General features: G+C 35.1%; 1 long non-coding RNA gene across 1 annotated transcript in view; it reads right to left on the reverse strand.

The window, feature by feature from the left end:
* The window catches only part of LOC108582168, a 75,759-nt gene that overhangs the window by 46,867 nt on the left and 10,725 nt on the right, over positions 1-18,167 (reverse strand). The window contains exon 2 of the long non-coding RNA XR_001895365.3: positions 12,000-12,047. This is a non-coding gene — a long non-coding RNA (uncharacterized LOC108582168). The remainder of the gene's footprint in view (positions 1-11,999; positions 12,048-18,167) is intronic.

Consider the following 18,167-nt stretch of genomic DNA (forward strand, 5'->3'; position numbering starts at 1 on the left):
GACATAAATCTTCCCAAATATTTTTGATTGTCTTCAGTAGAGATTCTCAGCTGCTAAATTTTGATGAGTCTTCATTTTGCCTTTTAGTGAAGGGCGTATCAAACTGCATTAAAGGAAAACCACAGCATCATGACAACATGAGAGTATTATTAGATGTTTTAATGAATATAAAAATGCATATAGAGGGAAATCCACTATCTTTTACTTATGTTGGCAGTTCATTTGACTCTGGTTGATTTGAATAATGTTATTGATTTTTATTTTGATGAACAGAAAATCTGTAATACATAAACAACTAAAACAGCTCTGTTAGCTCCACTTTTACCACGTTGCTCTACATAGAATAAGTTATAAGATATATTGAAACATGTCATATATATAAAACTTCTGATGCACTAGAATTTGCTTAATTAGGATGGTATATAAGTCCTGTGTTTTTCTCAGATCTCAAAGAGTAACATGACTAGAAAACAGTGGTCAGCATTTTAACTAAAACAGTAAATACCATTAAACTCTTCCAAAGGATAATCTATGAATTTATTTTTAAATTAAAGGCACTATATAAACACTATGTGGATATTTCATCTCTAATCTTTCTTTTTTTGGTACGGAGTCTTGCTCTGTCACCCAGGCTGGAGTACAATGGCACAATCTCGGCTCACTTCAGCCTCCACCTCCCAGGTTCAAGCGATTCTCCTGCCTCAGCCTCCTGAGTAACTGGGATTACAGGTGTGCGCCACCATGCCTGGCTGATTTTTGTATTTTTAGTAGATACGGGGTTTCACCATGTTGGTCAGGCTGGTTTCGAACTCCTGACCTCATGATCTGCCCACCTCATCCTCCCAAAGTGCTGGGATTACAGGTGTGAGCCACTGTAATCTCTAATTACACTGCCTGGCCTTTCATCTCTAATCTTAAATCCTGAAAGTTAAAATGGAGTTTAACTTATTTCATGTCAGGCATAGAAATTTTGACAGAATATATAGAAAATTTCCACTGAATCAAAAATTGAATCAAGGATACCAAAACAAAGTATCTGTTTTGGCAAACAAACATCAATATCTATTTGGCATCAGCTTTATAATGTAATGTCAAATTATGCATAAGTACATATAATACACACATATGTATGTATACGGAATTTAATTATGCAATAAGTATTTTATATCTGCTGATATATATATGAAAGACAAAAAATCATATATATGTCAACGAATCAAAACTTTTCCAGCTTTAATGATAGAAAGTAAATTATAAAGAACATATGTTACCCTCTATTATTATTTGTTTCTAGACAAATACTTAACTTACCAACCTCATATATTATACTGGTTGACCAAATGTTGCATTTGGGAAATCTGAGTCTTCCACAGTCTATCATTCTTAATCTAGGTAAGTCATAGACAGCTGTGGGAAATTTTATTAAATCATCTCTCTGGACCCTCTCAGTAATTTAGAAATCTGAGCTTGGGTCCAATAAAATTAAAATTTTTTTTAAGCCCAAGTGTTTCAGGTTTGAAGATAAGTTGTATGTAATCACATACAGTGGTAGAGTTTTCACATAATTTCCTTAAGAATTTTTCCCCATTTATATATCACTCATAGAATGAAGTTAGATGAAGTCAGAAAGGACAGATTTAGGTCCAAATCCTATATTTGGCTGTGCTATACTAACTGTGTGACCATAGGCCAACTACTTAAACTCTTAGGGCATTCATTGTATCATTTATCAAACGGAAATTATAGAAACTAGCTCATAGGTGTGTTGTACTAAATTAAATGAAGAAATAAATCTAAATATGACTAAAATAATGTATTTATAGAATCTAAACTGAATTCATGGCAATTAATTGAATGTGGAGTACATTTCATTTGATTAACCAAATTATCCAGATAAATTGACTGTTTCTTGATAGATTATTTCTGATTAGGGTTACAGAGAAATATGTCTTAGTTTTATAGTCCTAATGCCCAGTAAGTCTAATTTTATCATTTCAATTTCACAATAAATAAACATTACTGAAGTTTGAAGAATGTTTTGATCTAATATTTTGGTGCAGTATGGTTATATTCACTTCAGTAGATTAAATATAAACAATAGTGTTGAATTATTATATATCTGAACCATGTTGTATATCATATACACTATCAGGTAGTAATTAGTTGTGAGGAGGAAAATCTATTATATTTCAATAACAATAAATGGACATTCTGAAAAGTTGGAAGGCTAGTAAATATTGTTTATATAACTGAGAGAAGCATGATAAATGCTGAGAGAAAAATATCTATTACTCATATATACTTTTTTAAAATTATTATACTTTTAAGTTCTGGGATACATGTGCAGAATATGCAGGTTTGTTACACAGGCATACACATGCCATGGTGGTTTGCTACACCCATCAACCCATCGTCTACATTAGGTATTTCTCCTAATGCTATCCCTCCCCTAGGCCCCCATCCCCCGACAGGCCCCATTGTGTGATGTCCTTCCCCCTGTCCATGTGCTCTCATTGTTCATCTTCACTAATGAGTGAGAACATACGGTGTTTGGTTTTCTGTTCCTGTGTTAGTTTGCTGAGGATGATGGCATCCAGCTTCATCCATGTCCCTGCAGAGGACATTAACTCATCCTTTTTTATGATTGCTTAGTATTCTACGGTGTATATGTGCCACACTTACTTTATCCAGTCTATCATTGATGGGCATTTGGTTTGGTTCCAAGTCTTTGCTATTGTGAACACTGCTGCAAAAAAAATACATGTGCATGTGTCTTTATAGTAGAGTGATTTATAATCCTTTGGGTATATACTCAGTAATGGGATTGCTAGGTCAAATGGTATTTCTGGTTCTAGATCCTTGAGGAATTGCCACACTGTCTTCAACAATGGTTGAACTAATTTACACTCCCACCAACAGTGTAAAAGTGTTCCTATTTCTCCACATTCTCTCCAGCACCTGTTGTTTCCTGACTTTTTAATGATTGCCATTCTAATTGGTGTGAGATGTTATCTCGTTGTGGTTTTGATTTGCATTTCTCTAATGGCCAGTGATGATGAGCTCTTTTTCATATGTTTGTTGACTGCACAAATGTCTTCTTTTGAGAAGTGTCTACTCATATCCTTCACCTACTTTTCGACGGGGTTGTTTTTTCTTGTGAATTTGTTTAAGTTCCTTGTAGAATCCAGATATTATTCCTTTGTCAGATGGACAGATTGCAAAAAATTTCTCCCATTCTGTAGGTTTCCTGTTCACGCTGATGATAGTTTATTTTGCTGTGCAGAAGCTTTTTAGTTTAATTAAGATCCCATTTGTCAATTTTGGCTTTTGTTGACATTGCTTTTGGTGTTTTAGTTATGAAGTCTTTGCCCATGCCTATGTCCTGAACAGTATTGCCTAGGTTTTCTTCTGGGGTTTTTATGGTTTTAGGTCTTACATTTAAGTCTGTAATCTATCTTGAGTTAATTTTTGTATAAAGTGTAGGGAAAGGGTCCAGTTCCAGTTTTCTGCATCATATATACTTTTAAATGCATATATATACATATAAATTTTTGAATATTGATTGACAAAATAAATGTATTTATTAAATAAGTATTCGTAGGTGTCAGACATAATATTATGCAATGTTTTCTATACAGAAATTAACAAGCAGAATAAAACATATTCAATGGAGGAAATTTGTATGCATATTATTAAGACTTGAATGATGTAATGCATTGTAGAAATGACACACACATTTATAGGACTGAGGTAGCTAAATCTGGCATTTTATTAACATAATGTAAAGATTTCTGTTCTGTTTTTTAAATGTCCAGTTAACATTTTTGTTCCCTAATCACATATCCCCATGTTCTAAAATAGAGCTGAGAAGTCTAGATTTTTTTTTAAGTTTCCCTTTGAAATTGTAATGGATGAATATTTGGAAATGACTACTGCCAGATTTCAGAAGACGGAGATTTTTTTCTGTTGGTAGGTCAGGATGTTTCTTTAGATGTGTTACTATAGAGTACACACTAACGTGAAAACTGCCACTGTTATTGTTATTTGCTCCTGATTGCTTAATATATAAATGTTACGGTGTTTGTTTCTTAGTATCTGTGAAATTTTATTCTATATTAATAATTTGTCAGTTATATCTCATTTTTCTTCCTATTTTGTAAAAAATATTCTTCCCCCATTCATGACCCATCCAAGAATGGAAGATGCTATGTCTTGTTTTGACCATATTGCATTATATTAGCTAATATATCACTTAATCATCCAGAAAAAAAAAGGATGTGTTTTTTAGTTATGCTTAGAAAGAGTTAGAATTTTACCACAGGCTACTCTGTTTCAATATTTTTATTAATTTATCTCTAGAGAAGTGCAATTGATATTTTCTGTCTCCTTTCAATGTTTAAAACTTTATCTTCTTCAGTGTTCCAATAAGGAACTTTCATTATAGTTATACTGAACTCCTTTGTGTTCTTCAAATATGCTGTATTATTCCAAGCCTCTGTGACTTTGCATACGCTATTCCCTGCTTTAGCTCCCTGGTCGACATGAACTCACACTTTAATATTAAGTTCTTGAACGTGCATGACTTTTAGAGGCAGAGTTTCTCTATATATAGATCTATTATCACATTCATCACACAGTATTGTAATTGTGTACCAACTCCTTGACAGAAGGGATATATCTTTCTCATCTTATTGCCAGACCCACCATAATTTCAGATATATAAATATACTTTATTAAATGAATGAATGAAAATTTTAAATATGCTTTTATTTCTAAATAAGATAGAGGAACTACACTAAAAACTCTTAAGTGAACTCTAAAATACATCTTTATTCTGATGAAGAAATTAAATATGATGTTAGTAAAGTTACCAGTTCCAACATCAAGAATTTAACCCAATTAATACGTGTCTCATGCTTAGTGATATAAAAGTAAATTTGGATAACACTCTGTATTTGAATAGTGAGATAAAAGCAATATCTTAAATTTAGAAGTGTGACTTCTTATTTCTAAATTTCCTAGTATATTATAGAAACAGTGATTTTGTGTTTATGATTTTACACACATATATATATATAGCTTTCAACAGTTTACAATTACAGAGCTTCAGAAAGGAACTGTTTAAAGACCAAAAAATCTCACTTTTTAATGAATGTTATAATTGGAATTACATTGCTTTTAAATAATTTATTACTGTACACTATTTCCTCAGAAGGGTTCATAGAGGCAATTGGTATACCACTGAGATTACCTGAGTCCCTTGCTCTTATGATATGAGTGACTGCCATTTATATGGAGGTGCTTTAAAACCATGGCTATTGTTAATTTATATACTTTTGCTTTCTCCATTTTTTATTCACAGTATGAAATTAGAAGGCCACGAAATAGCAGGTTTTTTTTTTTTTCTTTTCCATGGCAAGTAAACAAGTATTCATTCAGTTGACTTTATTTGTTAAAAGTTATCAATAGACTCTATGGTTTTGTCTCGATGTCACTAAAAGAACCATTTGACAGCTGTTCCCTAAGGACTAAGAAAATTTGGTCTAGAAGTAGAATTTCTAGCACTTTACGTGCATGATGCTCCAGGGGATTTTTCATAGGCAAATCTTTCAAAATGTGCAGGATTTCATTATTCCTTTTAAAAATTTGTATCATTATTATTTAATGTTTCTTTTGCTTGGGAACAAAGCATCTCACGCAGTTAAAATCACTAAAAGCAAAATCCATGGTATTTGGGTACATATCTTAAAGCATGCTACATTTAACTGTTCTGACAGGGCTGCTGACAGCTAATATTGCTTCTATGCTCTTGTGCTTCTGTCTTGCTGTTTCTGTTATTCCCTAATAAGGTCAGTATCCCAAACACTATCTGGGTATTGAAGAAGACCTATCAGAAATTATTGCTTTGGGTGACTGGTAAATCAGTGACAGCTTAGGAGGTGTCACACCATGATGCATCTGTCAGATTCTGGCAGAAGCATTGTTTTCAATAAACTCAGCTTCAGTCTGCTGATTGGAGTGCATTTCTACCACTGTGCTAGGAACAATGAACTTTTCTTGCTCAATATTATTATTTGTAAATATTTTCCCATGCCTTGGTTTTAAATTATTTTCTTACAAAATAATAACACAATTCTTTATCCAGAAATGTTTTACAGAATGATTGGGCCTTACTAGTCTTACTTTTCCAATAAGGAAACAGAGTAAGAAAATTAAATTACCACTGTTACAAAACTAGCAAATGCCAGAGCTGCTTCTGGACTTCCAGTTTCCTAGATTTTATTCCGTTTGTTCATTCCATTTATCAACCCAGTAGTTACTTCTCTATGCCTCACACTAGAAAAGAATCCTAAATTGTATGTTATGTCATAATATGTTGTACATTTCCTTTATGTCACTTATTACAATTTTCTTTAAATACTTGTTTATATATTTCCTCCTCACTAGAAAATGGGCTTGAGAAGAATGTTTCTGTTCTGTCACCACTAGAAACATAATACCACTCAGTGGTATTTGTTGACTAGTATACAGCAGTAAGAAGGAGGCAGCCCAAAACATTTTTCTTGATATTGATTTTAAGAACAGCTTTCTGCTTTGCTTCTCCAAATGGCATATCCACCAAACTGGCTAAAGTCCATCCGTCTCTCTGGTTCCTGTTTCGACATTCTGCTCACTGTCCCTTATATGAGTCCTTTCTCTCACCCTACCTCCACTAGCTCCCCTTCATCGCCCAACACACACAGTCCTTAGAGACAACTTTTTCTGACATTTTCTTTGGGTATGCCTGATGAACGAGCACTAAAACAACAGTAAATCAATTGCTGTCTTTATGCTGCCAATTCTTTCTGCCAGAAATGATAAATATAGTTACAGTTCAATTATCAACTTGTTCCTGTTTCCAAAGGAATTCACATGATAAAGTGGATAAGTAAAGTCTTTGTGGACAGGAAGATCTCTATGCACATTCTACCTGTGCCTCTAGCCTAATTCCCTCAAATAAAGTAAGAGTAATTATAGCTAAAACACAGAGTTGGTGAGAACAGAATATATCGTGCTGAGCGCCCTGGCTCACGCCTGTAATCCCAGCACTTTGGGAGGCCGAGGCAGGCGGATCATGAGGTCAGGAGATCGAGACCATCCTGGCTAACACGGTGAAACCCCGTCTCTACTAAAAATACAAAAAATTAGCCCGGCGTGGTTGTGGGTGCCTGTAGTCCCAGCTCCTTAGGAGGCTGAGGTAGGAGAATGGCGTGAACCTGGGAGGCGGAGCATGCAGTGAGCCCAGATCACGTCACTGCACTCCAGCCTGGGCGATAGAGTGAGACTCCGTCTCAAAAAAAAGAAAAAAAAAAAAAAAAAAAAAGGTAGTTGAGACCAGCCTGGCCAACATGGTGAAACCCGGTCTCAACTAAGAATACAAAACTTAGCCGGGCATGGTAGCAGGTGCCTGTAATCCCAGCTACTCGGGAGGCTGGGGCAGGAGAATCGCTTGAACCTGGGAGGGGGAGGTTGCAGTGAGCCAAGATGGCGCCACTGCACTCCAGTTTGGGCAACAGAGAAAGACTCCCTCTCAGGAAAAAAAAAAAAAAAAGGAACAGAATATATCAAGCACCTGCTGTACAGCAGTTTCTTATATTCATCTTGTCTTCAACACTAAAATATTAGAACCTCTTTTAACCTTTCAATCTCCACAATCTTTTTAGACTTTTCATTTCCCTAGAATGTATTTCTACCATTAGTGCCATCTCAACTCTAAGAACTTGTCCCATGTGAATTGTGGCCATGCTTAATTATGTGGCAACTCCTTCACTCTGTTTTTCCATAACATTTATCCCCTGTTCATCTTCACTGAAAGCTGTTTTTTTCCTTTTCCAGCATCACTTGTCATGTAGCCCTTTTAGTTGAGTCTCTCATTTTCCCAATTACCCAAAGTCATAGGCCATGGAGAAGGATTGGTTATTCTCCTTATCTTCATTTTCCATTCTTCTAAATAATCTCTCATAGTTCTAAGACTACTATATTATATTGTGTTTTCCCTCATTTATTTCTAATTTATACCAGTTTCAGTAGTACTCACCGTAAGAGACACGTGTGATCCTGTATCACATGCCCTCATTTTAATGGCAACCACAGCTGCATTTTAAACTCAGACTTATTTCATGCTGCTAGCAACTGATGTCTTCTACACACGACAGAGTATACTGGGCTCAATATAAGCACGGCCAGGCCACATAGAGGAGTACGGTTCCCAGGAGCCCCCACAAATACTGAGGGATTGGAGCTAATAGAGAAATACTACAATGATCCTTATCTCAAATGCATAATTTGGGAAAGCATTCTAGATACTTCCTAGCAGTTGCCTGGATCAAGCCCCCAGGGCTCACACAAATTATCTCAAAAATATTCTGATATTGTCCGGGCACGGTGGCTCACGCCTGTAATCCCAGCACCTTGGGAGGCTGAGGTGGGCAGATCATGAGGTCAGGAGATTGAGACCATTCTGGCTAAGACAGTGACACCTTGTCTCTACTAAAAAATACAAATAATTAGCCAGGCGTGGACTATGAGCCTGCAGTCACAGGCAGGAGACTTGCTTGAACCCAGGAGGCGGAGTTTGCAGTGAACTGAGATCACACCACTGTACTCCAGCCTGGGTGACAGAGTGACACTCCATCTCAAAAAATAAATAAATTAATTAATTAATTAATTAAATTCTGATATTAAATCTTCCTACTTCTTCATCTCACTTTCCTTGTCTCCTCACTTTACCTTTTTGGAATCATATCTCAAATAAACTGCCTACACTCATGTTTGTGTACATAGATTCTCCTATTGGGAGAATGCAAATTAAAACACACATACACCTTCAAGTATGTGAGCATGTGACACATTATTGCTATCCCTCTTTTGTCTCCTGTAACCTAATAACATGATCAAGTCCCCTATTTCTTCTCTTTGTTTTGAATCCTGAATACCTCCAGATGTCACTTTGTGTTAAAATATATTGAAGTAGTTCTATGTTACAATTAGCTTCCTCACAAGCTGTCCATTCTTTATTTGTGTAGAAAAGTTATTTTCCTTGCTGTTCTCTCAAACTGCTTCTTAAAATTTATTAAATATATTCCATATGCCAAATTCTATAAGCCATTTTTCTCATTTTCTGTTCTCATTCTCTTTGACATTTCGGAGCTTTGATCACATAGCAAACATCTAGTCATAGTGTCATAGATAGGAGAAATGACAGAAGAGGAAAATCAAAGAGAAAAAGGATGATCTTCTCAAAGCCATACATGGGTAGACATACCAAGCAATGATCTGGAATATGCACAAGATTTACTAAAGCAACGTATTAATCATTTTTGCATCTGCCAAAGCCCCTAACGGAAAAACAAAAATATGAAGTGGTATGTGAGAAAGCTAAAACATTAAGTGAATAATAAAAGGTGAGCACATATGGATTTTTATAAAGGCTAAAGGCCACTTGAGGATTTGATATTTCTCATCAGAAATTAGCATGGCCCATGCAAATATTTCTGGTCTTTTTTGGTACACAGTAGGAAGGGAGGGAGAAATTCAGTGTTGCACATTTGCCATGGTTGCTAAAAGCAATTTTCCCTTATTTGAAAAAAAAAAAAAAAATTAATGTAGAATTGGTGACAGAGTAAAGAGTTTGAAAAATCAAGAGTAGAATATTGTGTATGAACTAGGCATCAATATTCACATAATAACAATTTTGTGAAACAAATAATAATATTGTACAGGGGGTTGGAGAGAGAGATGCAGCATGGATAACCTTGACCAAAAAGCTGAGAGCACCATTTTCCAATCTAATCCTGTCTCAATTACCATGGACATTTCTCCCTTCAGTCTATTTTTATAAAAGTGCAGGTAATTGTTTGACTTAAAAATTGTACTTTTATTGTTCACTTACCTTGCTAAAAATACTTATAAGCTCAGTAGAAATTGCAGTCCTTTTAATATTCGAGTGTTTTCTTAGTCTTACGTATTTGGATTGCTTTTTCAAAATGCATGTTGCTTGATGCACTTTTAGAGAGATTTGGCTTCACTATGTGATTAGAACCATTACAAAGGTATGAAGCTCTGAAAACAGGTTCATAGTGGGAATTTTGACGTAACCTTAACTATAGGTGACACTGAAATAAATAGAGTCTCTGCTCTGGCTCTGAAGCTGCTTAGTTAAGTGGAAAATGGCTGTGTTAGCTGGGTGTGCAATCATATGAAAGAGTTCAGTAAATTGTTGAGAATGCTCTGCTATCAAGTGCTGGTGCACATGCAGCATTCATGCAGGACTATACATATTTACATTTGAGATTAACTTGTTGATTCTGTGCTTACATTTATAAGACAAGCTTTGAAATATAATGTTTAAATTACATTTCTACTGTAACAGAGTGGGACCTTATTGTATCTACGGTAAGAGACATGTAGTATATTTTCCTCCTTAAAAGAAATAATCTGCATTTTGTCTACCCAAGTACAGAATCCATCTATTTAAGCAAAATCTTATCAGGAGGATTTTCCCATTGTCACCTAATAGTTGAAGCTCAATGTTACTGTCATCCTCAAACTCCACAGAATTTTTAGAAGAACAAAGAGTACATGTCTTAGGAGTGGACTTCATCAAACACTGAGGTTCACGTCTTACTAAATGCATATAACTTATAAAATAATTGTTCCTTTTCAAAGAATTGCATGGGTAAAAAATACTTTGGTTTTACTAATGATCCAGTATTTACAGCACATCTTCACATGATTAAAATGTAGCACAAATAATTGGGATTTTTAGAGTAGGAAAGTCCAATTTTAAGCATATTTTAAGCCAATTTTTATTTACAGAATTTTCTGTTTTGTAGCTTAAGACTTATCTGATATATGCTCTGATGGTATTTTCATTACTGTTGGATTATCCTTCATTTATTAAGTCTCTAGGACAATGTTCTATGCTTCATTTGCTATTTTATTAACTTTTAGACATTCTGATACATGTGTGAATATCTTCTAAATAGTAAAATGATGCATAAATACAAGCAGTTATTAAAATTATATACAGTTATGGTTCTTATGAAAAATAAAGGAAAGTTAAAGGTCAACTTTGAGTGATAAATACTTATTTGAGGCCATGAGTATTCTGGTAAACAAGAATTCTATGTTGAGATTTGTTTATGACAGTTCATTTATCCTGCTACTTTTTCAAGATGCATTATATTCCTCTTACCTTACTCATTTTCTTACATAGTTTACATTTCATGGTATATTATTAAAATCAATTATTTGCAAATTCTTAACTCCCAAACTGTTCTGTGTTTATTGTACCAGTGCTCCTTACTCCCACTATTGTTAAAATGAACTACTGAGTACACCAAGTCTCTAATCAATCACGGAGCTGAACGCTGTCATCTTTTTCTGCGTGGACCCTGATCAGTATACTTTCATGGGTCTTCTGCTTTCATCCTGTTTTCCTGCTACACATCTAAGAACCCTCTATTCCTCCAACATTTCTTCCTAGATTATCTCATCCAATGTCTTCAAAGTATTTACTTTCTGTAGACCAATGACTCCCAGATTTTCTATCAATTTATATGCACTTGAATTCTTATATCCATCATATATCAGCAATTACTGAAGTCATAAATACGAGTCATTCTTGATTTTTAACTTTTTCTCACCACCCTGTTCAATTTTTTAGAAATTATCATTGAATGTACATTTCATCTTCCCAATATTATCTCCTTTGGTGAAGCCTCCATGATTTTTTATTTATACTACATTTAAACCACATAATTATTCTGTGTGAATTCATGCTTGCTTTCTTACAATATATTTGCCACAAAATAGCTATACTCATCCTTTTGATCACTGCCCTAATTAATAATCTTCAAAGACTTCTAATAACACACAGAGTCAACCCAAAATGCTTATAATGACCCCAATACATATAAACAATAAGGATCAAGCATCTGGCTTTGCATCTGACTTACATTTAAAAGGCGAAGTCCTTACAGTGGCCTTCTGTCAGGGCCAGCAAACTGAAAAAGATCAGATGGTAATATTTCAGACTTTGTGGGCCATTCAGTCTCTGTTGCAACTACTCAACTCTGCTTCGTAGCATGAAATCAGCCATGGCCAATACATAATGAATACGTATGGCTATATCTTCATACAAGTTTATTTACTAAAACAGGTAGCAGGTTCCTAGGTATAGTTTACTGAGGTATAGTTTACTGATCCTGTACTAAAAGACTACATATATTGTGCTCCTCTAACACACACACACACACACACACACACACACACACGACACGGGTGATGTTGTTTCTACTCTTCACTCCCTTGCTCAATCTACTGTAATGAGATTTGCTTCCATGTTGTTTCTAAAACATGCCAATCACACTCCTGACTCAGGGCCTTTGCCAGGGTTTTCTCTGCTGTCTTTTCTGGAATATCAGCGAGTTTCTAATCTTTTCATTCCTTTGTATCTCTTCTTACCTCCTCAGTGAAGCCTTTGTGATCATCCTATTTTAAGCAGCAACCTCACTGCCTTGGCTTGACACTGCTATTCCACTTCCCTATTTGTTTTACCGATAACGAATAAAGAAACATTTGAAACAATTTACATTTTACATGTTTGATTATTGAGCCTCTCCCTGCATTATGAAAGCAGAGGTTTTGGTCTATTTTTTTTTTTTTCTGCTTCATTTTAATATCCCCGAACAGTGACTACGATATATTAGATTTGTAATAAATATTTATTTATCCCTTTTTAATTATAAAGCTTTGATTCGGATAAAGAAGAAGACCTAAGATTTTTAAAATATATGTGGTACACAGTACTTCAATAGAAGTTGACATATTTAGCTTCTGGTAACAGTGAGAAATTACAAAGGAAACAGAAAAACAATATAGAATATAAACCTGTCTATCACGTAAACTTTGAAGTCACCCATATTTGATCCCCATTCATTTCTGTTTTAACTCAGTAAAGAGTTTGTTACTCCTTGGCTCATGTTCTCACAATTTTATGAGAAGATTTCTGATTCACTCCCAAGAAGGGACAGAACTGAACCCTCTTTGGATACATAACTAATGATGGAGAATCAGACTCCATCAATTGCCAAGAATTAAAGATTAGCATTTTGTAGTTGTTAACTCGTTTCATCTCTGTTCTTTTAAATATTCTTCTTTAAATTTTCAATTGGTACCAATTATTTAATATTTCAAAAACTGCAAGATAAAAAGTGAGTATATCTTATCTAACTTTGTTCCACTTTCTGGTGACAACTAATGTCACTAGCTTGATAGATAGGCTTCCACAACATTTTTTCTCATGGTTATAAATACCTGTTTTTTTAATAAATAGGACCAAACTATTTATATTTTCTATGAGTTGTCTTTTTGCTTAACCACATGGGGTAGAAATCATTTCAAGATAGTACTTATAAATATATTCTATTATTTTACTTTTTTATTGAGTTCAGTATAATGAATGAACTATACATTCACAACAATTTCTTTATAGTTTTTTTTTCTATTCAAACAATTCAAAAAATAGCAGAAATAAATACTTTTCAACATACATTGTCCTTATGGCTATATGTTAATAATTCTTTGGCTGAAATTCGTAGAAGTAGAGTTGCTGAAGCAAAGGACTTACGCATTTTAATAAGCTGTCAAATTCCTCAAAAAGCTATTTTGATTTATAATCCCTATAATTACTATCAGTGTATGAAAAAAGCCTACATTTTGACAACGCAGAATTTATACTTTTATTTGCTTATTTAAGGTATAGAATTTTAATTTTACTTTAAATTTCCCTATTTCATTTTAATTTCTCTGATTGCTAAGGATACGAATCATCTTTCTTTATACTTATTTGTTTTAAATGTTTTCCATGAATATCCTATTCATACCCAAAGCCTATTTTCATTTTATTGCTTTGTCTTTTTAAATGTTGATTTACATATATATGTTAAACATTAAAATGTTGTCTATTATGAACAAAAACTTTTATTTGAGCATTAACTTTTTTATTTTGTTTATGATTTATTTTTCATGGAAAAGTTTTAATTTATGCAATATCAAATTTGTTCATCCTTTCCTATATGAATTCTGAATGGAACTTGGAATTTCAGGCCTCAAAACTTCCTCACATCTCATTTCTTTTACTTTTAGTGTTGAACACAGGTGAATATAGAAAAAGTTTGACCTATAGATTTGTAAAAAGATAATTTATTTTATACATTAGAGTTTAAAACTTTTTTAAAGGATTTTGGATTAAATTGGTAAATCATTACATATAAAATATATAAACTATCATAAACAGTTATTCTTTCATTTTCTGATTTTCAGTATATAACACAATATAAAACAGTAAAATAACACCTGGAAAACTCAGTTGTGAGAGCTTTGTAAAGATGCATATTCTCAGGTTCACTTGCAAAGTATGGATTCAATAGTTTGGTAATTAAGTCTAGGAATATATTACCAAGCACCTATGGTTATATTCTTAGATATTCTGATCTTTGAAAAATCTCACATTATTTTTATATAATTTTGATTATTAATGAGAATTCTATTAGTTTTTGTATAAGCAATACAAAGAAAATTGTATGAAATGTGTATTCAATGTTCCAATGAAAATACAGAATTGTAACTAGGAGATAATTTATAAGTCATCTGCAAAACATGTAAGTGTCAGATACTGTTTTTCCACGTATGTAATAGTACATAGCAAAAATGAGTTTGCTTTTGACATCTCTGAATAGAAACTAAAATTTTCCTCTTAGAAATATAGCTTGAACTTAGAAAAAAAGCTTCCTGCTGACCTTGATATTATCATTCTGTCTATTTTCTGGCCTGTCTCCTAAAACATAAATAGATAAGAAAGCTAGAGAGATACATCCTACCAGAATCTTTGTAAGTTTGGTTTAGAGAGCATATGTGTGGGCATGCTGAGTTTTCCTTTACTTGCCAAAGTACTACTGGGGACATTTCAGGGATATTTTGACAGATGTAAATTATTATACCAATGGTTATAAACAATTATGGAGATGTAGAAGTAACTCCAGAAAACAGGTACTGTGTTAGTCCTTTTTCACATTGCTAAAAATACTTGAGACTTGGTAACTTATAAAGAAAATAAGTTTAATTGGCTCACAATTCCATAGGTAAGCATGGCCGCATCTGTTTGGCTTCTGGGGAGGTCTCAGAAAACTTAAAATCATGGCAGAAGGCAAAGGGGGAAGCAGGAACATCTTATATGACCAGAGCAGGAGGAAAAAAGAGAAGGGGAAAGTGCCATACACTTTTAAACAACCAGACCTCAGTGCTAGGTCAATGGTACTAAACCATTAGAAACCATCCCCATCATCCAATCACCTCCTACCAGGCCCCATCTCCAGCTTTCAGGATCACATTTCAACATGAGATTTGGGAAGGGGCACAAATCCAAACCATATTATTCTGCTCTTGGGCCCTCCCAAATCCCATGTCCTTTACACCTTGCAATATAAAATCCTGCCTTCCAAACAGTCCCTGAAAGTCTTAACGCAGTCCAGCACTAATTCAAAAGTCCACAGTCCAAAGTCTCACCTGAGACAAGGCAAGCTTCTTCTACCTATGAGCCTGTAAAATTAGTTACTGTAATTTCACTTTAAAATTTCACAGTAAAATTAGTTACTGCAATTACTGTAATTAGAGCCTGTAAAAGTTAGTTATTTCCAAGATACAATGGGGGTACAGACACTGGATAAATATTCCCATTCCAAAATGAAGCAGTCTGCCACAAAAAGGGGGGCTACAAGACTCAGGCAAGTCCAAAACCCAGCAGAGCAGTTGTTCAATCTTAAAGCTCCAACATAATCTTGTTTGATTCCATATCTCACAACTTGAGCACACTGATGCAAGGGGTTTGCTCCCAAGGCCTTGGGAAGCTGTGCCTTTATGGCTTCTCTCAAGGGCTGGCATTGAGTGCCTATAGCTTTTCCAAGTACACAGTGCAAGCTATTGGTGGACTTACAATTCCAGGGCATGGAGGATGGTGGCCCTCTTCTCACATCTCCACCAGGCAATGCTCCAGTTGGGACTCTGTGTGGGGATTCCAACCCCACATTGCCCCTCCACACTTCCCTAGTTGAGGTTCTCCATGAGGGCCCTGTGCTGCAGCAGGCTTCTGTCTGAACATCCAAGCTTTTCCATACATCCTCTGAAATCTAGGTGGAGTCTCACTAACCTCAACTCTTACACTCTGTGTACCCACAAACTTAACACCATGTGGAAGCCACCAAAGCTTACAGCTTGTACCCTCTGAATCAGTGGCCCAAGCAGTACACAGGTCCCTTTGAACCATGGCTAGAGCTGGAGTGATCGGGACGTGAGAATCAGTGTACCAAGGCTGCACAGGGCAGTGGGGTATTCATCCTGACCCCAAAACCATTCTTTCCTCCTATGTCTCCAGGCCTGTGATGGGAGGAGCTGCCTCACAGGTCTCTGAAATGTCCTCCAGGCCTCTTCCTTATTGTCTTGCCTATCAGCACTTGCCTTCCTTTTAGTTATGTAAATTTCTGCAGCTGATTTCAATTGCTCCCTGAAAATGGGCTTTTATTTTCTATCACATTGTTGGGCTGCAAATTTTTCAAACTTTTACTCTCTGCATTCCTTTTAAATATAAGTTCCAGTTTCAGGTCATTTCTTTGCTAATGCATATCAGATAGGCTTTTAGAAGCAGCTAGTCCACATACTGAATGCTGTGCTGCTTAGATAATTCTTCCATCAGATGCCCTAATTCATCACTCTCAAGTTTAAAGTTCCATAGATCCCTAGAGTAGAGGCACAATGCTGCCAACCTCTTTGCTGACACATAACAAAAGTGACCTTCACTCCAGTTCCCAGTAAGTTTGTCAACTCCATCAGAGACCTCCTCAGGCTGGACTTCACTGTCAAAAACACTATCAGCATTTTGGTCACAACAATTTAACAGATCTCAAGGAAGTTCCAAACTTTCTCTCATTTTCCTGTCTTCTTCTGAGCCCTTCATACTCTTCAAACTTCTGCTCATTACCCAGTTTCAAAGTTACTTCCACATTTTCAAGTTTCTTTATAGGAATGCTCCACTTCCTGGTACCAATTTTTTGTATTAGTCAGTTCTTGCATTGCTATAAAGAATTACCTAACACTGGGTAATTTATAAGGAAAAGAGGTTTAATTGGCTCATAGTTCTGCAGACTCTACAGAAAGCATGGCAGCATGTGCTTGGCTTTGAGGGAGGCTTCAGGAAACTTATGATCTTGGAAAAAGTTGAAGGAGAGGCAGGTATATCTTACACAGCCAGAGCAGGAGGAAGGGGCAGAGGGAAGTGCCACACATTTTTAAACAACCGGATCTCACAAGAACTCCATCACAAGAACTCTACTAGGGGGATGGTGTTAAACTATTAGAAAGTTCCCCATGATTCAATCACCTCCCACCAGGCCTCACCTCCAGCATTGGAGATTACATTTCAGTAGGAGATTTGGGTGGGGACACAGATCTAAACCATATCAGATACTAAACTATTTTAAAATAATATCATTTGATTTTAAAATGTATTTCTATTTTATGGGTCTAGAAAGTCATAGGAAAAAAAGGAATGTGAAACTCAACAGATATTAGTAAGACATGTCACAAAGCATATCTGGAAATGAAACAGGATCTTCTTGAATGAGCTAATGGACCATGCAGTGCAGCTTCTTGTCTCTGGCACTGTCCAATGTGAAAAAAGAATAAGGCAATATAAAAAGTGAAGCAATTTGTAAAATAAAAACTATACCATGGTTTTTGTTGTCATTTTTTTCTTTTTTCTTTTTCTTTTTTTCTTTTTTTTTGTAGCATGATTGTACTTAGTACTTAGCCAATTGATCTAGATTGGTGAAGGCACTATATAAATAGCAATCATATTTGTAAATTACTGATAACTTAGAGTCCACTTTTATTTCTCACAATTATCCTATAATTTTGGTAGTTTTAACTCAAGTTTGCAAACTAGACACAGAAGCTGAAAGTAATTAAGCAACTAATTTAGTCTTTTTAAATTTTTTCACTTTTCATTTTTTGAGACAGGGTTTCTCTCCCTGTCACTTGGGCTGGAGTGCAGCAGCACGATAATGGCTCTG

The sequence above is a fragment of the Papio anubis genome, chromosome 12, assembly GCF_008728515.1.
Source record: "Papio anubis isolate 15944 chromosome 12, Panubis1.0, whole genome shotgun sequence".
NCBI classification, from domain to species: Eukaryota; Metazoa; Chordata; class Mammalia; order Primates; family Cercopithecidae; genus Papio; species Papio anubis.